The sequence below is a fragment of the Octodon degus genome, unplaced genomic scaffold, assembly GCF_000260255.1.
Source record: "Octodon degus isolate 3935 unplaced genomic scaffold, OctDeg1.0 scaffold00086, whole genome shotgun sequence".
Lineage (NCBI taxonomy): Eukaryota > Metazoa > Chordata > Mammalia > Rodentia > Octodontidae > Octodon > Octodon degus.
This window is the reverse complement of record NW_004524662.1, coordinates 6,284,784-6,311,234: the sequence shown is the minus strand read 5'-3', so window position 1 is coordinate 6,311,234 and position 26,451 is coordinate 6,284,784. Positions and strand designations below refer to the sequence as shown.

General features: G+C 39.0%; 1 protein-coding gene across 1 annotated transcript in view; it reads left to right on the top strand.

Moving 5' to 3' along the window:
• Nucleotides 1–26,451, top strand: part of Npas3 (neuronal PAS domain protein 3) — an 812,688-nt gene that overhangs the window by 471,797 nt on the left and 314,440 nt on the right. The gene's annotated exons all lie outside the window — the stretch shown is intronic.

The following is a 26,451-nucleotide window of genomic DNA, read 5'->3' as shown; positions in this document are numbered from 1 at the left end:
TAGTATTCCATGCTCACAAACTGGCTGGAGCTGTCTAGAGCTTTCTTCCTCACTTCCTATCGATTCTGGCTGCTTCCAGCTGTTTAGCTTAGGCAACCTTCTCACAGTGAGGCATAGAAAGAAGAATGCCTGTTCTGTTTCTTTCTCCTCTGCCCAGCTCCCGTGTCTGTTTTGCTTGTCTTGTAGAGTCTGATCAGAAGAAATAAAGGAGTCAAGGGTTCATTGCATTTCTCTCCCATGCCTCTCACTGTAACTGCCCTTCCTCACTGAGTTCTTGTGAGACCACAGCTGCAGGGGCGTAGTACCATACACAACGACAAAACTGGAAGTTTGAGGAAGATGTCTAACAGTATGATGCCCAGCAATTACTCAGTCACACATAGCTAATCAAATCCTTAGAGTCTGGGGAGGAAATTTTCCTTAGGAAATGCAACCACATAGGGAGATTTATTTTTTAAATCTGGGAAGTTGGTGAAAATTAAAAGATGTTTAAGAATCATAACCAGTGGCATTTTTAGTATGAAGCTTGAGTGTTTCTGAGTGCAAAGCTACTTGAATTTCCCTCTGGGATGTCATTCAAAGAAGTTTCCTGTGCTCTGGAGAAAAGAAATATACAGGGGCCAGGGAAGCCTCTCAGTCTGATTTTCCACATCTGTTTAGTGCAACAAAACCATATGGAAGTAGTACAGGTGCGTCAGCCATGTTTGTATAAGTAACGTGACCATAACACTAAGACTTTTTCTGAGACCAAGTTGTTATTTCCTTCAAGCAAAGAGTTACCAGAAAAGAATATGGTCCACTTATGGGGATGCTATAGACTTCCTAAAGCAGTATTCTTGTCTGACCTGGACATGGGAAATCACCTTTTTTAAACTTGCTGGTTGTGGGTTGAAACTTCAGGCAAATCCATGTGGGGCAGGCTAACCACAAGCAGAATTTGTTGGGTTTTGGCAGAAATAATCTCCAAATATGCTTCATTTGTGTTGTAAACTCAGTTAAGATGTAAGCAATTTTAACTGTAATAGAGAAAGACTTGCAGATCACTGTAAAGGTTAAAAGGCAAGCCAAAGTGAAGACCTGAAGAAAAATAAACAAAAATGGCTGAATTATTTTATAGGACTAGAACATACTTCCTTTGAATTTAAACATAAAGATTTTAGAAAAACATGTACTCAAACATGTACATTTGAAAGATATATATATTTAAAATGTGCAAAAAGCATCATTTGATACATGTTGATACTTAAAATGTTTCTTTCCGACTTACATTGGAAGACATTATTTTGTCATTTAATATTTAATATAAGCTACCAGAAGACATATTTTATATCATGTTAAAAGAAATTCTCATAGAAATTATGTGAATTAGAGGATATATATTAAACATATCCTATATGTTCCTACTTTCTTTTTTTGAATTTGCTGAAATCTCATTTATTTTGGAAGCAGGATTTTAACCAATTATAATAGATTATAACTTTTAATGAAGATTTTCTTTGCAAGGAAAATAAAAAGAAGATGTTTTGAAGTTAATAACAAAAGCAACACTATTCCTCATTATACTAGTCACCTGAAAGGTCAGTTGCTTGGTAACATGTATTTTGCATAATCTATAAGTAACTTGATTTATTATCACTGAGTGGTAGTAGTATTTGAAGGTGAATATGAAATTCAGGGCTAGATTCTTAAAGTTTAAATTTTCATAAAGTTTTTTATGACATAATATTTCCTATTAAATATTGGCCACACTCCTTTACAACAAAACAACAAAATAACATGTTGTTCTTTTCCATTCAGTGCTCTCTCATCAGGCTTATGAGTAGGATATTTTAATTTTTTTCTTTGTTACTTTTGGTCACACTGCTGACATCCATGTTGCTTTTGTCTGGGAAAAGAACGCCTGTGTGGCAAATTCAAATTTGTGACTGGGGTGACACAGCCCTGAGCTGTTTGTACCCCCAACAGAAAGTACAGCCTTTAAACATCCACGTCTTTCCTTTTAGGACTCTAAGTGTGGGTTTCTAACTTCCGATTTGGACTCCACGTGGTAGGTGTTAGTCTCAGGAATTTGTTTGTCCCAAAATAGAGATAGCAGTACTAGCAACTTTCTCTGGAGCACATTTATGTATTGAAATAAGAAGTAAAGCACCATTTCTTATACAACAAAGGATCAAGTGAATAAAATCTTTAATTTAGAGTTAAAGTGGCATTCTTTCATTTAATTTATCCACTGGTTCTCTATCCAAAAATTAATTCAAGTCATATGGGTAACAGGAGAAAATAAAGTTATTTAGTTTCCCAGATCTACAATTGAATTTAAAAATGACCTTTGCACTTATACCACAAATAGAATGTGGTAGTCTGTTAAATCAGATGTAACCAACTTCTAGGGGTAGTAGAGATACTGAGATAATAATCCATAAAAGGTGCTTCTTTTTTTTTTTCTTGATGACTTTGGCTCTAATTTAAGTGCATTTTATATCCCCATCCCATTATTTTAACATTTTATCTTTCCCTTTTCCTTACATCTCTCAGTGGATACAGAGCTCTCACTTTTGTGTTCTTCCTGGCATACAAATCTTGGGGTTTTCTTTTTCCTCCAGTGGTAAGGGTCAAACCCAGAGCCTTGCATGTGCTAGGCAAGCACTTTGTACATTGAGCCTCACTTCCTCATCATTTTTATTATCTTAATTACTGTTAGTTAAAACTGGGTTCCTCTGTTGTTTTCCAGTATGAATATTTCTGTTCTGATCTGTTTTTAGTCAGTTCTAAAGTAATCTTAGTTGTGTCATTAACTTTGCATGTTATTTTAAAAAATTCATTATTTCTTTTTAACTGATACATAGAAACATATTTATGGGATACGATGTGATATTTCAGTACATGTGTCCATTGTGCAGTGTTCATGAGTAAACCGATTAAACAGGTCTCTCTCTATCCCTTCAAACTTACCATTTCTTCATGGTGAACACGTTCAATATTATTACTTCTAGCTTTATAAAGCACTCAGTCCATTATCATTATCTGTAGCCACACTGTCGAGTACCATGCTAGAGATTTCTTACTCCCATCTGTCCCAAATTCTCAGCACCTTTCCCATTTGCCTACTGTCCCCCAACTTCTGGTAACCACCTTTCTGCTTTCAACTTTCTTCTATTCGACATATGAGTGAGATCATGTGCTGTGTTTTTTTCCTCAAACCCAAACAGAATGATTTCAAAGCAAAAATCTGCCTTTATTTCCAGAGAACTTTCCCCATATTGGCTCTTTTTTATATCATCTTACCCCTATTAGCAGATAACCTGTTCTGCTTCCTAAATAACTGTCTCCTTCAACTCACATCTTGCCCTGGTGTGCCATCTCCAGTCCTCTTTCCCTAAACCTACATACTTCATGTGAAAAACCTTCTGCTGCTCATGTTCTTTCAGTTTCTGTTCCATAACATACCGTGCTCCACCCTGAAACCCTGTGAGTGGCTCGTACTTGTCTCCTAGCTGTTCTACTTCTTCGTGGTGTGTTTCTGTACTGCTGAAAGAGTAGAGAGTATGTGGAGCCAGTGTGTTCAGGGTTTTTTGTTTTTTGTTTGTTTGTTTGTTTGTTTGTTTGTTTGGCGGAACTGGGGATTCAACTCAGGCCCTTGTGCTTGCCAGGCAAGTGCTTATTCTACTGAGCCATCTCCCTGGCCTCCTATGTTTGGGGTCTTGATTGAATTAATAACATATCATCAGGAGTTAGGAAGCTTTCATAACTATGGAGTGTCTAACAGAACAGCTACACCCCATTTGTACTTTCTTTACTGGCATCTTCTTCATGAGCTATAACCCAGGCAATTACTTTGGATGAAGTTCTCACAAGTTTTGGGGGATTTTTTCAAACATTTCCACATGTTCTAAAATACAGAGTTGCCAAGAGTGCACATAAATTGATGGCAGAAAAATTCTCATTTAAAAGAGCAAAATGAGTTACTTTGTCTCCTTACAAAGACAAGTGAAATGTTAAGTGAGGCACATAGCCATACTTACTAGCACACACTGTGTAACATGGTAATTTTAGGTACCTAGATTTAATGACTTGCCTTTCCATGTTATTTAAGCTATGTACTAATTCAGAAAAAAACTACTTGTTCTTATAATGACCATAATAATCTTAGGGCATTAAAATAGTTTTAAAGATTGGATAGAAATAATCTATGAAAAATGTTATGGTTATAGTAGTTGCTCATTAAATGAACAGAATACAAAATCTTATTTGGTAAGATAGGATGATGTTTTTGGATTCCATGGCTCTGGTATATTTAATATAAGTTATTGAAACAGAGCTTTTATAAATGCTGTGTGCTGTTTGTTTTTTCTTTTGTAAGAAAAGATATGCTAATTGAGAAGATCCTAGATCTTCATATATAGTGTATTGAGCCTTATTACAAAGGTGATTTTTGAAAAAAATACACATGTTTCAGGGAGCCTGATGAGAAACAGGACTTGACATGTGAAAAATGTGACCCTTGCCCAAAAAGATAAATTGAAGCTAAAAGTGGAGGGGGAAAATTACTTTGACTAAATCTTTCTCTTATTCTTTTTCTTTATCTTTCATTGTCTCCTCTTGGAAAGGAATTATTTTAGTGAATAAGGAAACCTTCCCAATGCAACAGTAAAGGATTAATTGTTCTGCTAACAGCTGGTTGGTAGAAAGGATACCTAAAAATTTCCTGCATATGTTCCCACACAAAACAATCATACCTGTACACTGTAGTATGTATTATTATTACAGTGCTCAGAATTACATTCAGTCCCCAACTGCAGTTACTGCTTTACACTATATTGAATGTTGACCATTGCTTCCAATATTTTTATGCACTAAATATGGAAATACTAGATAGCCCTGATACCTCAAGCCTCTCTTTTTGGTGGAGAAAAAGCCACCAGTGAATCTTGAGTTTCATGCTTGATCATAACTGTGAACACAGTTTTATGTAACATGGACTGATGAAGCTTCCATCTTGACTTCCTCTGTGAACTGACTTAAATTCTCAGGCCTTTTGTTTTCTTATGTTGTATGTTATTGTGCTTGGCAGCAGGTTTTTATATTGCATGTACTTTGAAGACTTCACAGATACCATAGAATATGTAATGCATTCACAAAACTACCAACAATAAAAGCTGGCATGAGTTTTAAGAAATGTGATTCCCAAGACTTTTATATTTCTAACTGTATGCAGAACAAACTGGTTTACTTAGCTTCCTTGGCATATGGGATGAAAATTCCCTAACAGTCCCTGTGCAGTATTTTAAATTGTCTGGCCATTTTAAAGGGTAACAGCCTTGTGCAGTAGAATTAAGTGAATTAAACTGTTATATTTAAGAATTTTATGAATTCATTTTTTTTCTTCTGTTCCCTATTCAGAGCTGGATCATTAACTGCTGATTTACACAAATATTTATTCAGTACCTACTGTGTGTTAGCAGTTGTTCTTGTCATCAGGGAAACAATGGTACAAAATAAACAGCCCCTGCCACAGTGGCATATACAGTTTTTGGCAGAGTTACAGACAAATAAGGAAGCAGTTGTAGTTTGTGCAGCCACAGCAGAAGACCAGAATGCCAAGGGTCCCCCCGGAGGGATAACCGATAACCCAGACTTTGAAGGAAACTAGAAAGTACGGAAACAGATTAGAAATAGGCAAAAGGAGTAGAGGGGAGAAAACATTTCATATGAAGGGGAGAATATATGAAGAAAGAAGCAATAATGTATGTTTATCAAAGAAAGTAAATGAATAGTTTAAATAAATATTTGCCATTTATGTTTTATGTAAAATCCATGGAAGTTTGGCTAAGGATACCAAGTTTAGATGTGTAGCACTTACTTAGGTATGAAGGTCTTGGCATTCTTAGTGTTTTTGGTCAAGGCTTGCTAATGGCAGGAATTATACCAGGCACTACAACACTGACATTAGAGATTTCACATGTATTACTGCCTAATAACTATAACTTATTGCTATCTTGGCCAGACATTTAGCCACATAGTAGGTCTAGGGCTGGTTCTGTTTTGTTTTCCTTTGTTTTGGGAACTGGGAAATGAACTCAGCACCTTGTGCTTACGAGGCAGGCTCTGTGCTGCTGCTGAACATCATCTCCACCACAGTAGGTCTACAATTAATGGTTAAAGAATAGAGAAAAATTATACATGGTCTACAGAAAAAATACTAAATTTCTTCATTCTAACTTCACTAATTTCTATTTTGATACCCCACAGACATGTTCCTCAGGAAGTTTTGAAGGAAGCCCACTTGTTAGGAATTCACATGAGTTAAAATAACATATGAGTTATTAAAGGTCTTTCGGCAGAATGGAGCTTCATTTCCATATCCCTCAGGAGCCCATCTGTACTCCCTTATCACACAAATGGAATTTTGGTATATGGATTAAAAATTAGCTTCCAAAATTAAATTAAAAGTAACTGAGCCATATTTGAATCATGGAGGTACATTTGTCTGATTTATTTGCTTATATGTTCAAAGCAAAGAGAAAGAATAGTTTTTTTTTTTCCAAATTAGGGACTTTTTTCATAATACCTGAATGTCATAGATATAGAGTGGGATACAAATACAGAGTTGCCTTAGGTGACCAGATGTAAAGTGGCCTTCAGGACTGTTCATTACTAGGGGCCAGCCAGATAGCTCGGCAGATGCTGGGACTGGGGTTCGATCCCTGGCATGCCGTGCCTGCCTCACCTCCAGGGCATACTGAGATGGCGATTGAGACTGGGCATGGTGGTGCACACCTGTAATCCCAGCACTTGGGAGGCTGCAAACAGGAGAATCACTACAAGTCTAATCTGTGTAGTGAGACTCTATAGACCCTGTACTAAATACAGAAAAAAAAAAAAAAAAAAGATTGTTCCTGACTGATCTACTTCCCTTCCTCCTGTCCCTTCCCTGTCCTCCTGTGGCTGAATGATTGTCTCACTGTTGCAGTATGACAGCCTTACCCTTCTTCAGGACTTCTGCATTACCTTTCTGTCAGGAGTGTTTCTCCACCACCACACTGAAGTACTCGTTCTCATTTTTCTTGAGTCCTCCGATCAAATGACATTTTACAAAAGTGCTTTCCTGGTATCTGGGCATGGTAGCACATGCCTGTAATCCCAGCATTCTGGGAGGCTGAAGCAAGAGGATCACAAATGGGAGCCCAGCCTGGGCAACTTAGTGAGGCCCTGTATTCCAATATAAAAATGAAAGGTCTGGGGATGCAATGTAGAGCAAAGGCCCTGGGCTCAGTCCCCAGCACTCCCCCAATAAACTTATCCGCTGTGAAAGACCAGCACTTCCTCTTACCCTCCTGCCCTGTCACTCCATATCCTCACCATACTTTATTTTGCACTGTTATCTTTGTTGTTACCAGAAATGCTATATATTTGCTTGCTTGTTTGTTATCTATCTCACCAAACCAGATACAGGCTTTATAAGGGCAGGAGTTTTGCCTGTATTTTTTACTACTCTATCTCCTGCCTAGGACAGAGCCTAGCACATGCTAGTAGGTGCTAAATAAACATTGTTCAGTAAATGAATGATTGCTAAGTACAGAAGCAAGAGACATCTTTTTAGATAGGTGCATAAATAAGTGACTTTCTGAAGTATGTGATACTGTATATATGTAAGCACTGTGCATATCTAAGTATCAAAGGAAAGGATCAAAAGGAAAATATCTTCCCTATAATTCGCATTTTCTACACCAACTGTATTCCACTTAAAATATCTCCACAGGTATGAAGATACATGACTGAAGCCTGCTTTATGGACACTCAGTGTGTGGTAGGCAACTAGAAGCCGTGTGCTATAACTCATTTAGCCTTGTGTCTTGATGAGCATAGTGGTCATCAGATATTCATTGACAAGTTTATTGTGTACATCACAAGGGAAAATTTCAGGTCTAGGTAGATTGCTACATAGGAAGATGATCTCTTTCTTACATTGAAGTAAAAAATTGTATGTTCATTTTCTTCACACCACAGACATTCTAATTTCCCCTCTTATTGACTTTGAATATTTCCTTCTAATTCAACTGTGCTCTTTCTTGGGGCCCGGAGATAGGTCAGTAGAATAAGTGCCTGTCTGGCAAGCACACGGCCCTGAGTTCAATCCCCAGTACTGGAAACAGAGAGAGCGAGCGAGCGAGAGAGCGAGAGTGCACGCGCACGGGAGAGAGAGAGAGAGAGAGAGAGAGAGAGAGAGAGAGAGAGAGAGAGAGAGAGAGAGAGAGAGAGAGAGAGAGAGAGAGAGAGAGAAATTATGCCCTTTCTCCAAACCATTATCAATCATCTTGCATCTAGCTATTAGACTTTAAAGCCTAATCAGATAAGAAAATATCAGCAATAAAGTCAGACTGCAAAAAAGAATTTGTATTGCTCTATGAGGAGGTCTGAAAGGGAGCACACAAAATGTTATGGGTCTAAAACTGTTTGGTCTACTTTGTGAAATTTGAATGAATGTGTTGGGTTGCAACACGGCTACTCAAAGATATGTGACTATTTCTGATGTGTTTGAGATGAGCTCAAATAGAGCATGTAAGAAGAGAATGTAATTTTTGGTTACCAAAGAGATGTTAATGCAGTCAAGTGTCACTTAATGACAGAGATACACATTGAAAAACATGTCCTTAGGCAATTTCAATATTTTTCAAACATCGTGGAGTGTGCATATAGAAACCTGAATGGTGCAGCCTACCACACATCTGTGTTCTGCGATACAGTCCGTTGCCCATAGCATACAAACCTATCCAACATGCTACTATAATGTGTATTGCAGGCTGTGTAACACAGTGGGATCTATGTACCTAACTGTATATAAACACAGAAAGGTTTAGTAAATATTTTAAACAAGAGGAATTGCTTTACTTCTGTTATGTTATGTGACTACCTCTGTAGTACATTGTAGACGAAATGTTTCATTAGGCAGCATGTGACTCCAGAGGAAGTATGCCTTGCCACAGTATTTGCTTTTGTTTTATTTATTTATTTATTTATTTATTTATATTTTAGGGAAGGGTCTAGAGGGTATTCAGGGTCTCACTAGATCAGACTCGTAGTGATTCTCCAGTTCACATCCTCCCAAGTGCTGGGATTACAGGTGCATGCCACCACACCCAGTTTTAATTGTGTCTCAGCACACCCCAGGGGCGGAGCCAGCAAGGCTGGCCCTGGGATCGAACCCCCGGCCCCTGTACCTGCTTGCAGGGGGTTTAATCCCCTGAGCTATTTGGCCAGCCCTTGCCACAGTATCTGCTGCTGTTTGCTTTCCTTTATATTTCTAGTAATATCTGCACATGATCACATAGAACTAGGAATAAATCCCTTAGACTGCTATCTTGTGTAGGAATTAAAAGAACTGGGATTTAAGGTAAGTTGTGGCAAGTGACAATGGCTTAATATTTCGTCTTTTTTTTAAGTTTTGTTGTTGTTGTTGTTGTTGTTGTTGTTGTTGTGTGTGTGTGTGTTTTTTTGTTGTTGTTGTTTTTTGGTGGAACTGGGGATTGAACTCAGGCCCTTGCGCTTGCCAGGGAAGCACTTATTCCACTGAGCCATCTCCCCAGCCCCAATATTTCATCTTTTTGATCCTAACATAGCCACTCCCTCCCCCTCTTCTGTTCTCTGAAGTCTCAGCACTGGTGTTTCTGCCCCAACATAGGCAGGTTAGTCTCACTATTTTGTAGTAAGAGGATCTTTAAATTTTCACTTTCAAGTGGAATTCTAATTCAGTTTTATCCTGTACTTAGTCATCCTAAAATATGTCCTGACCAAGGAACATGCAGTTTCATTCCAATTTTATAGGAAATGATCCAGTTTTATTTCCAAGGATCCAGTTCTGCTTTGGTAAAATTTTCTTACTTTGTTTTTCCAGTTGGTACCATGATTTTCTCCAAGGGAATTCATTTTTCTGTGAATCTGCTATTCCTTTTTGCTTTCAGTTTTGTAAACACATCTTCTTTGCTTTGTTTTCCCTCCTTCCTGTTGCACACACCCCACATACATACACTCGTGGCTGATTTTGATGTATACATATGCTTGGGAAAGGGGGAACCTGCATCAGTTCGTAAACTAAGTCTGCCCTTCTCTAATTCCCCTGCTTCCAAGACTCAAAGGCTGAAGTGGCAACCAAGAGACTCTTCCATGGGGGAGTACTCCACTTGCCATTGAGAGGTCTACTGAAGTTTCCTCCTACCCTCCTTAGCAAATAATTTTGCCGTTGTCCTTTGGGAAGCAGCAGCCTACATTCAGGTTCCCATGTTATGGCAAAACCAGCAGAAAAACCTTCCTAGCTAAAGGAACACAATAAAATTTACCATCAGTTCACTTGGGCAGCAGGGCCAGCTATACACACAGTGCTTTGTCTTTAATTCAAAATGAAATTTATTCTTGTAATTATGTGATGCATCGTCACTTCCAGGTACACTCCAAAGGGGCTACAGAGGTGGGACCTGGATCCCCCCAGAGCTCCGAATAAGAAAAGTGGGCCTTGAGAAAGGGACGTAGGGTCATGTTGAGTAAGACAACAGAATTTGAGGGGGGATAGCCTTCTAAGGCCTGATTTATTCCACATGCTATTTTATACCATGTAAATCCAAAAGCCTCCAGAGAGCACTCTTCCCTTTCATTGAAAACTGTGAATAATTCTGGAGCAAATTCCCACTATCCAGAAAGCTAGCACATACACAAAATGTGGAATACTCTGGCTGGCTGTGGTCCTCCATTATCCTAATAGGGACCCAGTGTACATACAGGCTGATCAAAGCCGGGGAATAGGAGGGTGGATCCCACTCACTGCCCATGTGAGAGCCCATGAGACTTTCCGAAGGTGCATTTGGCTGCTTCCAGAGCCATCCAACTTCCAGGCTCTTCTTCACTACAGCACTGAAAGGGGACAGCATACACTGATCTAGGTCAGGGGAGGGGTATGAGCATGGAAGTTTACAGACAAGACTTTGGAATCACCTTTATCCCTGAGCATTCATCCCTTGTTGGGTCAGTGAGAGCCCTGCATTTCCCCTGTGGTCCCATCACAGGAAGGTGAGCGACCTGTTCATACCTGAACAGTGATTTTATTGGTTGAGAGGATGGTAGCATGTTTGTGCTTCTCAGGGAAAGTGTGATTTAGTTAATCTGAAAAAGATCATCTGGCATTCTTTTGTAGGGAATCTATGTCCTGCACCTAAGTGGAAGAATTCAGAAGTCTTCAGGGGCTGCTATGAGTGGCATTATTACTTTATTTATTATTATTGACTGTTAGTGATATATTGTTTTGTGTCATCTTTGGAAAATCACCATGTAGATAAGATGTTTCTATTTAACTATCATGTTGTTTCGATTTAACTTGTTACATTTTAATGTCTGATTTCACCATACAGATATAGACTTGAAAGGCAAGAAAGGAAAAGAATCTAAGAACTGTGAGGCACTATGGCAAGCATTTGGTTTACTCTTCTTTTCTCCACACATTCCATTTTGCAGATGAGAAAGCTGAAGCCTCAGGCATTAAGTAACTTGCCCAGATTTGACAGCTTGCTGGTAGCAGGCAGAACTGAAGTCAGGGATGCTAATTTTGGTCTTACTGTCCTCCCCACATCTCTCTCCTGGCCCTGTTATGGACAGAACGACTATGTAATTAAGAGCTTAACTTCAGGGCTGGATTCATGCTGGATGATTGCAAGTGTACAGGAGTCCGAGGCAAGGATATCTAGTGAAGGATGTGGGGTTGCATTTGGGCCTTACAGTCTCACAGGTACTGAGAAGGAAGGGGCAATGAGCCCCCTTTGCCAGTCTTCTGTGTATCACCAAGATAATGCAACTGATGTTGGAGACTTACTGTACCTCTACAACAAGGGTGTGGCCTCTGTCTGGTCCTTATGATTCTCTTAGTCCATGAGATAGGATTTAGACAGATAGATGCGATTAGTCTATACCTTTAACCTTTTGTCGTTTTGTGCCAAATTTGACCTGAAGAGTTGTGATTCTTGGGTTGGCTTCTATTTTATTTTTAAATGGAGAACATAGCATCCAATCTAAAGTCCACTCACCCAAGCTTTTATGTCCTGCGCCTATGTATGCGCACACCTTCTCCTTCCCCTCCCCCTGAGTGCCCCAGGACAATACAAATCAGAAAGGTCTGACAAAGAGAGAGAGCTCACAGGACATGCTCCTTCATAAGAGCTTTGCAATTTCCAGTGAGAGCTGGAGCAGCGCTATGTGGTGTGCGGTTGGAAAAGCAGTTTGTTCTCTGCTAATGATGGCTGTGGATTCTGAAATGAAGCACAGCAGGTGGGACAGTGGTACTCAATTTTCAGAATCTGTGCCCTAAAACATGTTTGCTTAAACCTTTTCTCCACCACCCTTTAGGGGCCTCCACATCCATCAAAACCAGACCCCAGGAAAGGAATTCAAGGTTTCTATTTCTCACCACTACTTCTGCAATCACCACTATGATTCAGAGGTTGTCTGGAAAGTTCAATGGCCAAAAGTTCCTTCCTTCTCCCCAGAGCAAGAAATTAAATCACTTCCAGTTCCCAGGAGGGAAAACACTGCCTTTGCCCAGGTATCAACAATAACTTTGAAAAGGACATGCAATTTTTCATAGCGCTGACTATCAGCATTATGTCACACGGAATTCATTTTCTTAAAATAATCCATGGGTAAAGTGTTAATAATGCTGTCATCTTTCTGAAAGCCACAAGTGAGGAAAGGCAAGTTTGTTTTCTGTGCGTTGGAAGGTTTTAAGCTTTGCAAGTTCAGTGCCTAATATGAACTCAGATTGACTGTATAACCTGAGCTTCCAAAATACTACCACCTGCCACTCTAAAGGAACATCCCTGCATGATATAGGCTTGATTGAGCACTAATAAGGGATTTAGAAAAATTAAGGCACATGGTGCTTCCCTCAGGTAGGTAGCTGATGGATGCTTTATGTGTTTCTCTTCACCAGCATATTAAGTAATCATTGTTTCTTTTGTATTTTCCAAGGGCCACCTCAGCCTGCATAGGGAGGGTGAGTGAGCCGAGAGCTCTTCCCTGAGCACTACCTTAGGCAGACCCCTCTGGCAGTTCTGAGTGGCCTGTGCTCATTTAAGTCTTTCCAAGTGGATAGTTAACCAGAAGCTCTAGACTGCATAGTTCCTTTATCTTGTGAATTTTGTTTTTCTTCAAGAAGGTCAGCTGCAGTGTTTAAGCGCTCAGAGTGTGCAGGCGGTGTCCCATGAGAGCCAGATCTCCCAAGGGAAATGCAGACAGCACAATTGTGAATTCAACAAACTTAACAGAAGCATCAGGGTCTTCAAATCCACTGTGTTATCTTTGTATATAATTCAATCACCTGTTATTTTATGGCTCCGTTTGATCTGATTAAAACCTTGACAAGCAAATAATTTATATTGTAAATTATACAACTTCTTGTTTTTATTTCCATCACTGTTGATCCTTTTTCGGCAGGTTTCCCTAGCTAATTCAATCACAAGCTGTTTTAGGAAGATTGCAATTTAATCGATGAAAAAAAGATCAAATTTCTGAACAAGATCAGAGGACACACAACACCATGCAAATCTGTCTATATTTTTAAAGGGGTATTTGGTGATATTTTGGCATCATCCTTGGGCTTTCTTTTGTATCATCTTTGGTGATTATATAGCTGATAGCCCCACCAGTTCGTTTTGAATTAAAAAAAATAGTCAGAGTTAAAGGACACTGATTAAATGAACATTCTTGCTCAGTAGCCGAGAATGCTGGGGGAAATGAACAGAGCTCCCGAACTCAAGAAGGGACAATGACATTGGCGCATGCTTTGGTAGCAGCAAGATTACTTGTTCTGGCATCTAATAAATTTAAATAAATACTTTTCCCCTCATAGAATGTCTGCTATGATAACAAATGTTCATGCTTTTTAGGATTCCATCTCACTGCTTCTTGCATTTTAGCATGGCTCAGGATCACCTGCAGGGCTTGCTAAAACTCAGTTGCTGGATCTGAAAAATTCTAATTCGCTCCACTCAGGGATGGGGCTGGTCCAGCTGCCTGGTTTACACCACTGCTGTTGGCCCAGCTTCACTTGAGTAACAACTAATTTTGAACTGATCTATTCCTTTGTTAGCTTGTCTTGTTAGCTCTGAGACAGACGGAATGTCTCTGCAGTAAGTGTGTGATACCAGTGAGAGATGTTTAGTCTTCTGTGCTAACTTGTGTTTTTTTGCGTATCACAGTTTAATACCATAAAAGTTTTTGCTCTTCATTTCCAAGCTCGTTGGCTTAACATCAGATTGATAGAGCATCTCTTTACTGGTGAGGTCAGTCTGTGACATTGGACTTTTCCCTGCCAACAACAGAAGTGAAGGAATCCATTCAACATCCTAGGAAAGTTTGGCAAAACTCCGCAGTGTTCCCTGCTTTGATCTGAAACGAGATGAAGCTGCCATTAGTCATGTACTTTACTTTAGATGGCTACTTCCAGATTTGTCGGATCAAAATATCTTATAAATGACTCAAATGTTATAACAAATGGTTGAAACCTCATGGCATTTGTGGAAAACAATTTAATGGGGTCCCTCAGCAGCTGCAGGATAAAGAAATTTGAGTTATGAACTTCAGCAGCATTTTGATGTGGGGTTTGCATTCTGGTGTGTCTCTCTTGTGCTAGTTCTTTCTTTGTAGGAGAGTTTCTAGTTTCTTTTGTTGCAAGGTCAGAAACAAACATGTCTGGATTTTCCAGAACGTGTATAGCTAGCCAAGAAATTTAATTTTTTCCTAAGTGTGGAAATATCTTTGTGGATATTTAGAAGTTCTTACAAAATTATAAAAATGGAGCAAACCTTAAAGGACATCTAATGTAGAGTCTTTATTTTATAGATGACCAAAAAATCCAGTCCAGTGATTTTTATACAACAGCATATTTGAAATACTGCTTCTAATTTTAGAAGGTTTTGAAAATTAATTTCAAGGTAGATTCTTATGAAAAAGAAGCTGTTATCAAGTGTGTTTGGAATTTTGATGCTCTCTCTCCAGCACAAAGAAATTTTGACTTGAATTTAATGAAGAGAAATTGTTTTCTAATACAAATGTTTTTCTGTTTGGTGAGTAGTAGAAGTTTAAAAAGTAAAAATTGGGCCCCACTCACTTGTTAGCCTGAGGACTATAGGTCATATCCATCCATATAGTGCCTAAGCTATGCAAGTGTATTAGTCCTCAGTGTTAACATGTAATTGTTGGATTTTTTTCTATGTATTAATTAGAAGAGTTTAGGCCACACTAGGTTTTCCAGATTCTAATGAAGACATAATGGACCTTCTACCCATTATCCTGCTTGATTTCTGAATCAGAGTTCTTATACAAAATGGTGAAAATAATACTACCATAATAATAAGTGCTACTACTCATCCCTGACACTGACAAAGGATCTACAATCTGAGGTACAGCATCTCAGGATAAATCTTGAGGGGATTTCACTGAACTTATTAGACCCAAAAGCTACAACTCTTGTTGCATAGGTCTTGCTTTATCTTGGTCTTAACCATCCAGCAGAAAAGTATAAAAATGAAGTATAAGAAGTAAAGCCATGGTGTTATGTTGAGCTATAGGGGACTCAGGTCAACAATTTCTGACATTGCCAGTGAACTGGAAGACCTAATACTATTAAGGATTATTGGACTATTTTAGAATATTTTGCTGAGTTAACACACCTATAATATTCAAATAAGAGAACTAAACAAAAAAGGGGATACAGATGAATGTCCAATTTATATCTGTGTTTTCAAAATGGTTAGGATAGATATATAGTTACAGTCCCTTAATGAATAGAGGGATTTGTTCTAATGGTGTTTGTAAATAGGATATCATGTCGGCATCTTGTACAGCAGTTAACCACTAGGAAGAATGTATGCAATGTGTTAATTATTGGAACTTTCCTACCAATTTGGTTTGAAACTGTCTCATTGCTATTTGTTTCTCAATAAAATTATGGGGAAAAAAATAAGTGCTACTACTTACTTATTGGCAGACATAGTATTTGCTTGATTTGCTTTCTATTGATTGTCGCAACTGCCTCATAATGCAATAGGTATGGCATCCGTAATTATCTAATGCTATTAGTACTGTTACCACCTTGGTCATGAAAATGAGCTGCAGCGCAGGGAGGTCAAGTAACTTGCCCAGGTTCACCCATCTAAGTAAAGCCAAGACTGAAAAACAGGTCTTTCTATCATTCTGGTTGGCCCTATTTCCACTAAACTCTGCAGCTTTCCAAAGAACTGAAAGGACTATGTTCTTAGCAATGACAGGTTAAATACAGATGTAAGCTGAATAGGCAAGTGGTTCCTTCCTTCTTGGCTGTTACAATTTGCCACAGAGTTGTTGGACTAAGAAAATGCTTATGCTCGCATTTTTATGGAACTTGTTATGAAAAATCACTCCGTCTTTTTGCTAGCCATAGTGAATGCAGTATTTTTTGCCTGGGGAGAAGGGTTGGTTAGAACCAGTTGCCGTAGAAGCGTTCATGCCCAGGCTTGATGAAAAGCATGTATCCTGGGCCCAAGAGTAATTGTTTAAGAATTCTTCATCCTAATGAATTCATATCCACAGGGGGCCAGTTTGAGAGATGATTAGGTCACTGGTGAAATGAGTTTGGTGGTCTCAGCATAATCCCTGTTGGACATGAGTTCACTCACAGGATTGCAGTACAGTTTTGTCCATGTCTGCATTATTGTCTGCTTCTCCTCAGGAAATGCTCAGAATTGAATTAACAAGGGGCTTCAGGTCAGCCTGAAGGTGTGCGGAGCTGCTTGTGGGAGGAAGAATAGTGCCTTGTCACCAGAGGTGCAAGTGGTCAGAGCTGCTTGTCCCTCACCTCTTTGTCTCTAAATCCAACCTCCTGTCCTTCTCAAATAGAGAAAGAGTGGACTCTGGAAGTTCCCAGATTCTCAGCCAAGTGAGCTTATTTGAGCCATAAATAAGGGCTGTGCCTGTGCTACCTGCTTCACAATTAGACTGATTTGGATTCGTGACCTTTACTGAAAATATTTTGATATCCAAATTGGTTACATGGCTTCCCTTGGTGGATATTCTTCTTTTAAAAAGGCATAAGTAAATTGATTAGGAAGCAAAATCTCCTGAGAAGCTAAAAATAATTCATCTTCCCTAATTTCATCATGAAAGTTCTACAAAATTTAATAAATTAAATTTGAAATTACAATATGATATAAGAAATTGTAACACAAAATAAAGCTCTATCAGTGACTAAGAAATCTTATTGTACCTCATCCTGTACACTTGCCTCACTAGCATGAGAACCTTTAAGCTTGAACTGACATACCTGTGATTATTTAATTATATGATTATTATAAACTACTGGAGAAATTGCCCATTAATGTCATTTTTAATCCAATTAAAATCATGACATTTCCAGTTGACTCAATTCAGTCTCCTAAATCATCTGTAGGAAATATACTGTGGAATACATACAGTCCAACAATTAGCACCTTTTTCATAATATTTTAGAATCATAGGTGTTTGAGGCTCAAAGGGACTTCTTATTTAGCCTAACTCCATTTTATAAAGAAGAAACTGAGGTTCAAAGATCATAAACTAGCCAAGATTACCCAGCTAATCAGTGCTAAGGATTCAGATCTCTTCACTTTTAGTTCAGTCCTGGATTTATAAGGTCAGTTATTCTTGTATTTCTTCAGTAATAGTGTATGCACAAGTGCACACACACAAATATATATAATAGCCACAGCCATGCTCATCTCAGACCCCTACACATATCCAGGACTAACACATCACCAGTCTTCTGTTGCTACTGCAGGGTCCCCTTCTACTCAGGAATATGCGGGATGAAAATTAATGAAAGTATTATTAGAAAAGTTGTTCTGAAGAGACATGTTTATATGTATATATGTGCGTGTGTTCTGCATATTTATAATATATAATATTTTATCTATGATGATAAATCATTCCCAGACCTTGGTACTAAAACTTGCACTGGTGTTAAGACTTCTTTTCGACCAAGGATCTGTAACCTACAGTACTTGCAGGTCAAATCTGCCTACCACCGATTTTCATGAATACAGTTTTATTGGAAGGCAGTCAAGAGCATTGGTTAAAGTATTGCCTTTGCTGCTTTCATGCTGCAGCATGAACACAGTGGTTCGCCGAGCACAAAGTCCTTATGGCTTAGTCCTACGTAGGAAACATTTGCTGATCCCTTAGTGAATAATGCTGAAGCTCATCTTCCAGAAACTCCCCTAATTATATTCCCCATAGTGCGTGTCCCTCATTAAAAAAAAAAAAAACACTAAATTTATTTATTGGATTCAGGATCTCACTATGCAGTTCAGAGTTCTAGTGATCCTCCTGCCTCAGCCTCCCCAGTGCTGGGATTACAGTTGTGCACTACCACACCTGGTTTCAGTTGCCAGCATGGCATGACTGGGGTTCCCAGGGGAGACTGAACTCGGGAGCTTGCACTTACCAGGCAGGTGGTTAGACCACTGAGCTATCTCCTCAGCCTGAGCATATCCCTCTTAAACATGCTACAGTCTCTTTACTCTTTCTGTTTTTAAACAATTGTATACCTTGTTCACTTATCTCCAAAGATTGGTATAACACACAGTAATGTTATTGTTTAATAACGTGTAAGGATGCAAATTACAAGAAAATTTAATAATGTCTAACGTTTATTGAATACTTTCATGAAGCATGATACAGAAACCACACACTCTTAACCCTCATAGAATTTGGGTTGCTTGGCACTGGGGAGATAACTTGACAGCAAAAGCACCTGCCTGGCAAGCACAAGGTCCTGAGTTTGATCCCTAGTACAGCATGCCAGCCAGCTCCCAAACCAGAAGTCGGGCATGGTGGCACGTGATGTAATCCTAGTGCTGGTAAGGCAGAGGAAAGAAGATCACTAGGAGTTCGAGCTGTGTGGCAAGACCCTGTATCAAAAGGGGGGGAAAAGAATTTGTGATTTGTATTGCTTTTATTAAATAGCCCATATTACAGATGAGGAAACTATATTGTTACCTAAAGTTAAACAGCTAATCTTAGCAATCAGTGGCAATGCTTGGAATGGACACAGCCTTGCATTTCCACAGTCCATGTGTTTAGATTTCCTTTGATATTAAGTTTAAATCATAAAATGCCCTTAATCATGATTAGGTTTTTTAAAAATTATATCCTTCCTCTTTGCTTTTAGCATTCTCAAGGTACCTTTTATATTTGAAAAAGAGAGAATCTTTATGTTCTGCTTTTCTTCGATTACCTGCTTAGTACAAGGTTTCTTTTCCCCATCCTCTTGGTATAAGCAACCTGCAGTAGACTGACTTGTAGCTAGCTACTCAGTTCTTGCCTCCAGTGGGAAGAAAATGTAAATAAGTGAAAAGAATTGATTTATGGGGTCTGGTGATCCAAAAGCTAGTTCCAGCTCCACCACCAACTAGCTACATGCCCTTGGGCAAGTGACAGAACCTCACTGAGCCTCAGTTTCCTTACCCTGCAAGTGAAACTGATGAGTTTACCCTGTGCCAAGATCCATCTAAGGAACTTGTTTAAGGAGCAAAATAACTCTGTAAGTTCCATAGATAGATCTTAGCACAGGGTAAACTCTTAAGTAATATTGGCTTAGAAAATTGTGATGGTAATTTGTGACCAGGATGACGATGATGAAAATTCTCACACAGAATTCCTGCAAGACGGTTATTAATGCCCCACACTGCCTTGATGCTGGAGCTTTTCTTCAGAACATGGATTATATAGGTAAAGCAGGCTTGGAGTAGGATTCTCTGTTACCTGATCTTATTTCCCTGCTTTCAATAGCCAGATTTTATTTTCCCAGAATATTTTTATCTTTGTAGTTGGTGCTGATACTGTGTTGAAATTAATAGAGGTACTAGATAAAAAATTTTGGCATGGTTGATGGCTTTTTGAATTAGGAACTTGCTGGCTTTCTATATTCACCAAAATTCCCCAGTGGTTTTTCAGAGAGTAAATTCATATATTCATGTTTATGATATTGGCTGACTTATAAATCAAATGATTACATTTTGCTTATTTTCATTGGATTCCCAGTGAATTCTTCCCTACTTGCTCTAAGCAGGAATCATCAATCACTAGAAATCAGGCTTAATTAAATTCCTTAAAGATCTCTTAAAGTTTACTTCCTGTTCATCAAAAGACCATTGAATTAATAGTCATGAGATGTGTTAAATTCCCATAGTACTGTACAGTTTGCAGCATAGCTTTTATGGGCATTGTACGTTAGACCTTTGCAACATTTCAGAATCATGGGATAGTGGTCAAGGGAGCTTCAGGTGAAAGAATTGCTAAAGGGTGTATTGTCTCCTGTTTCAGGTCCTTTGCTCAGCTGTAAACCTTCTCCTCCAAAGTTGAACTGTCATTATTCCATTTAGAGAAAGTTCTATGAAGCTTCCTGGTCCTGTCCCATTAACTCAGCCCTACTCCTTTACATTCTTATCAGCCACAGAGTACCTAGTCTCAAGTCCCTCAGCACATTTACCATGTTAAATCACCACTATCTTGCTGCCACCCACTTGTGGTATATGGCCACACACTACAAAGAAAAGCTGTTATTTTCCATTGGTCTCTTTATTCCCAGCATGAAGTATATCACCTGGTATACAATAGGTGCTCAGTAAATGTGTTACATGTGGAGTAAATCTGAATCCAAAGCCTGGGCTCTCTGTAGCGCACTATCTCTACACCACTGTAGGTACCATTCTGTCAGCACTAGGAAACTGTCAAACATCTATCTACCATGTGCCAGAGAATGTAAAGTAAAACTAGAGGAACCAGTTCCTGACTGATGCCACAAGATGATAGCACTCACTTATGGAGTAGTAGCTCAAGTGTCTGGAGAATGCCTTCATTAGATGGACATCGAGTCCCAGTTAAGTTCACCATGTAGTCAATACAAGCATGCTAAGAGGTTGCAGGCAGTTCATCAGCCAAGGCCTTGCAGAGACACGAAACTCGCAGTTGCATTTCTCATGAACAGATGCAGTTGCCTTGCAGGTGAGCAGCCAGGGGAAAGGTAAGCAGGAGGGGATGGGATTCAGTTGCTTCAATGTGATGGCAGAAGTAAGAGAAGTTTTCAGTTTCAGGATGAATAACTGAATCCTGTATTAGGAGTGGAGGTACTTGTGTGTCTCTCAAGATAAACATTAAAATGGACCTACTGAGTCCTCATTCTATTCCTTTGAAATTAGTCAAAGTTTTCAAGTTCAAAAATGAGAAGCAAATTGGTATATATACTCAGCTGCAGTACCTCATCTCTACACAGTAGGTCTATGTTTTTTCTTTTCCCTCTTTCCACTTAGCCATGTGAGCCAGGGAGGTGCTCAGTGGTAGAGCACTTGCTTCATATGATCAAGATCCTGGGTTCCATCTCACAATGCAAACAGACAACCAAACAAAACAAACTGTTTATCACACAAGGCTTATGGAGATATTAACGGGTTGTTTTTAAAGTTACCATGATTCTATTAAAAATGTGTGTCCCTCAACCTGGAGTATATTCTCATTCCCCATGCTTTGCAGCTCCCTAGCTACTCCCTGCCAACAACTCAGGGCCCAAGTTTCTAGCCATGTGCCAAGAGATTTTGATCTCTCTCTTCCTCTCTCCCTCCCTCCCTCCCTCCCTCCCTCCCTCCCTCCCTCAATTAACACAGTATTTTTGCAGTGAACTGCATCCTCAGTCCTTTTATTTTTTCCTGAAGCAAGATCTAAGTTGCCTGGGCTGGACTGGGCTGAGCTTCAACTCATGATCTTCTTTCCTCAGCTTCTGAGAGTCCTGGGATTATAGATTGTGGGCTACTTTTAGTGCTTCCATTAAACTTCTTAGAACCAGTTGTCAGCTCAACTCAGAAGTGATAGGATGAATAGAAGGTTGAGCTGGATTATGTCCTTTGCTTGTTTGGCATTTCCAGTGTGCACCCAATAGAAGATCCTTGCACACATTTTTGAAGACATGAAGAGATGAATGTGTATGTGAATGAATGAATAAATAAATGAGTGAATGAATGAATAAAACCCCTTGGTAGTGAGACCTTAGTCTCAGCCTGGCAGATTTTCACTTTCCTATCTATACCACTGCTGTATCCATTTGTTACATACAATCCCCTACATAGGTTACATGGACCATAGACAGAACACTTCAAAGAATGTAATTGAAATGTCTCACCAGTTAGTTTCTAGTTTCTCAGCTCTCTTAGCTCAGATTGACCAGCTTTGAATAGTCTCACAGGAGTGCTTTGATTTTACTCTCCTTTTGTGTTGGCTTCCCTTTTGATCCTTCTCATCAGACTTCTCCAGCTCAGGATCCCAGGCTGCATCTCAGAACTCCCAGCCCTTCTCTGAGCTCTCTCTTCTCTTGTGTGCTGTTCCCAGCTTCCCCTCTGCTTCCCTCCTCACCCTTCTGGATCTCTGCCATGCTCTCCTGTTTACCATTAGCTGTTGCAGCAGTGTGGGAAGTAAGGCCAAATCCTGCCAATTTTCCAGATATCATTCGTGGGGTTACAGGTAAAGGGAGCTACTACAGGACCGGAAGTCAGGACGGTCTGGCTGCCAGTTCAGGCTTTTCCATTGATTCTTTGTGTGACACAGAGCAACAAAATTCTCCAAACCTCCATTTGTTCCTGAGGTAAAATGAAAATGGTAGTATAATGCATGTCTTATAAAGTTACTGGGAGATGAAGTTTAATAGAAGATTCTTGAAATATCAATATTTTCAAAGTTGACTGAGAATGGCCCCTTATTCCATCTCTTTCACAGATACTATGTGTGTTCACCCCATTTCAATTTCAATTTGAATGTGGATACTGAGTCCTGATACCTGCACTGAGTGACTCAGGGTGCTTCTGCCAAGCTTAGCCTCATGCTGGTTGGCACACTAGCCCTACTTCCAGCTCAGAGCTGCACACTGCCTTGACCACTGCCAGTCTAAAGTGAGAAGAATGGGGGAGCCCAAATCAGAACTGAGGCACTGCATCTGCATGCTCTCCACCCAGCCTCTTTTTCCTAGTTTTGGTTGAATTAGTTGTGTTGATCTGCTGAACTTAGAGAGTTGTGTTGATCTGCTGTGATGCAGTTTTTGTTGGTTTGGGTTTTTGTTTTGTTTGGGGGGGGGGGTTGTTTCTTTCTTTCTCATTCTTTTCCTTTTTTTTTTTTTTCTAACCTTCAGGTTATGAAGATTTATAGGAGATTGGGTCAGGATTGAAACTGTGAGCTACATGACTATGCAAAGGTCAATCACTCTTGCCCACAAGAATGAGTCTGTATCTCTGGGTTATACACTTTCTCTGGTCAGAGGGTACTCCTTTTCAGCAGTGGATAAAGTGACCCTTATGTATTTCTTATGCCAAGAAAGCACTTTAAGATGAAACATACTCTTAATCTCTAATGTTGCAGATGTTTCCTTACTGTCAGGATTTGGTTCTTTTGTTTAATCTGCTGAGGGAGGGTTATCTTGGGGTTTTTTTAAAATCTATGAAGAAATAAGAATTCTATAATCATTGTGATTTATCTGTAGGGAGAAAGAAATACTGGAATTGTTTGTCCTTAGATTTGTGTAAGGTTCTTGCAAATGGTGTTGTTGAGAAAGAAATAAACAGGAGAGATGAGGAAGTGATCAGTGCCATTTTGAGTTTGCAAATCGAATCAAATTTCAATTGTGATAGCAGTTAAGTGCAATGATTTTTCTGTATTTTCAAGTATGAAAGCAACACAATTACTTATTTCACATTATGCATCAATTCTAATAATTTTACTTCCTTCATTGAATGCCTGTGAAATAGGCAGGAGTGTTATGCACAACCTGCAACATGTAATAAAAGGGTCAAGATCAGCACAGCTATTGAGTGGGACACAAGGCCCGGACGGCCACAGGAGGGGCACAGAGTACTGTCTGTGCTAATCAATACGCAAATGCTGAATGCTACTAGTCACTTACCCTTGCCAACACAAGCAATGATAATTGGATGATAATGCAGTAATTTTCCTTTATACATTTTACTTTCGTTGGCGTTTTAGAGGTTACTGCTGTATATGATAAATTTTAGGGGAGAATTCCAGCTTTTTCCTGTACTAGACCAGTATTATTTGAAACCTCTGCTGCTGTGCTACAGCTTTCTGCAAATATGAGGATCTCATGAATTTGTGCTTTCATTATATTTGTTTCTAGTAAGTGAGCCTATCCTTTTCAAGGTGCTTTCCTATTCTGGGGAGATCTACAGGGCACTTAACCTATATTAGACCTGAGAGGTCTGAGGGTTCTTCACAAGACAAAGAATTTCTAGATACTTTCCTTGAGGATGTGTCAAGGGCAATACAGACAAAAGACTGATGTCTCCTTTAACAGCGTGATAAGTATCTCAGGATATGCTGCAGGGATGGTTCTGTTTCTACGAAGTACTGTATTCCCATTCAGCACGATATGGCTGAATATGTGTGTGCCACATGTGACAATGGTGAAGACTTATCTGTGCCCTCAGGGCTGAATGCTGTAACACTGCTCAAGCAGTAGGCTTGATAAAAGTGATGATTTGGAGCGATGATCTGCTTTTAAAAAGGGGGGAGGGTACATTAGAGATGTGTAAGAATTAAAAATGTGACTGTCTTTATCTGGATTTTATTTTATAAGTTCCAAAGGCATTTCTATTCACAGCGTCAAAATCCCTTGTAAAAGTAAAGTAAATCATTCTTGTATTGACCATTTTTTTCATGTTGTTCTATTGAGACATCTTCCCAACTGAGTTTCTTATTGAATTGTATTTCTATAAGGGTATTGTAGGTTAGCAGCACATTTTTATGGTACACAAAAGATGTGCCTTCTGAATTTCCAATGCCTTGCATATTGTTCCCCACAGAAGAAACATCTTGGAAATGCTAAATAAATCAAAACAGAAACATTTGGCTCTTGACTTGCTGCTAGTGCTTTTTTTTTTCCTCTCGGTTTACATTGGCTGGAATATCCATTACGATCCATCTTACCTATTTGATTAATTTGTAATAAATTCGGCCCTTTGGAAGTCTCTTGCTGCATTTCTAGATGGGTTACTCTTATAGAGAGTTTATTTAATATGTGTCTCTGTGTACCTATACAAATGAAAATTTAATATGGTTTAGAAGCCTTTAAACACACACACACACACACACACACACACACACACACACACACACACAAGGTGTTTGCTCAGAATTAAGTGCTCATATTTGACATAGCCTGGTGATAAAAATCCATAAATGTATGGACAGACAAAATTGTTTAGAGGACCATTTCTTTAGAAATTGATGTGACATGCAGTATCATTTTAAGGGGTAAAACATCATCATATTTGAGATGACTAGGTAACATAGCTATAAATACTGGTTTAGAATCTTTATTTTATCCTCTTGCCTTTTGTAAAAAAAAAATTTGCTTCTTCTGATGGCTGGTGCTATTTGAAGTGCCATAGCCACATTGCATAGCTCACCTTCAATTTGATGCCGCGATGTACCTGCACCCCTGTGGGTGAGAAATGTTCCTTTCCAAATAACGGTAGCAGCATAGCAGGAATATTTTGAGACAAACTTCTCTATATTATACCAAGATAATAAAAATGCCTCTCCTCTTAACTGTCACCATATACTGAGGGGAGCATAACAAATGCATATTCTGATCTGGGACATGCATGCAGAGTAGCAAATAGTGCCTCTGTTTTTCAGACAAAGACATTTGCACCCGGATAAACACCTTTTTAAATGCGCTAATTGTCTCTTAGAGCACAACTGGGAGGAAAAAGAGCATAAGCCATTTTTACTGTATGAATTTATCTCACCGTGCACCTTACCTTACATGTGTCACTACCATGTCTGTTAGGAAAGCCAAGGAAAATGATTTTCTCACACATGTGTTTTGTGCTTGCTAAGATAAACAAAGGATGAATAGTGCTTGCTGGGTGGGAGCAGTGAAGACAGTTAATTGGTATATATTTCTCTTATTTCTTATCTCAATGATTTATATCCTTGTATACTGTAGTAATATATTATAATTATATTTACTAATTATGTCTGGTAATGTATTTGTCAACTTTGCCACATTCTTAAAATGTCCTTATATCCATGAGTATATAGAAATTCATTTCCACCTGTATTTTGAGCTACACACACTCTTCTCAGCACAATTAGATAAAACCCATGCCCACCAGGGAATTAAAATCTAATAGAGAGGGGACAAATACAACAATAAATAAGTTAAAGCAGCCTAATTATATTTGGGGTAGATCCTGTGATTCTAAGAAGTTTACTGGTAGCCAGAAGTGGTGACATCATTCATCATCCCAGCACTCCAGACGCTGAGGCAGGAGGATCATGAGTTCAAGCCCAGCCAGGGCTGCATAGTGAGTCCAATCCAACCTTAACTACATAGTTAAA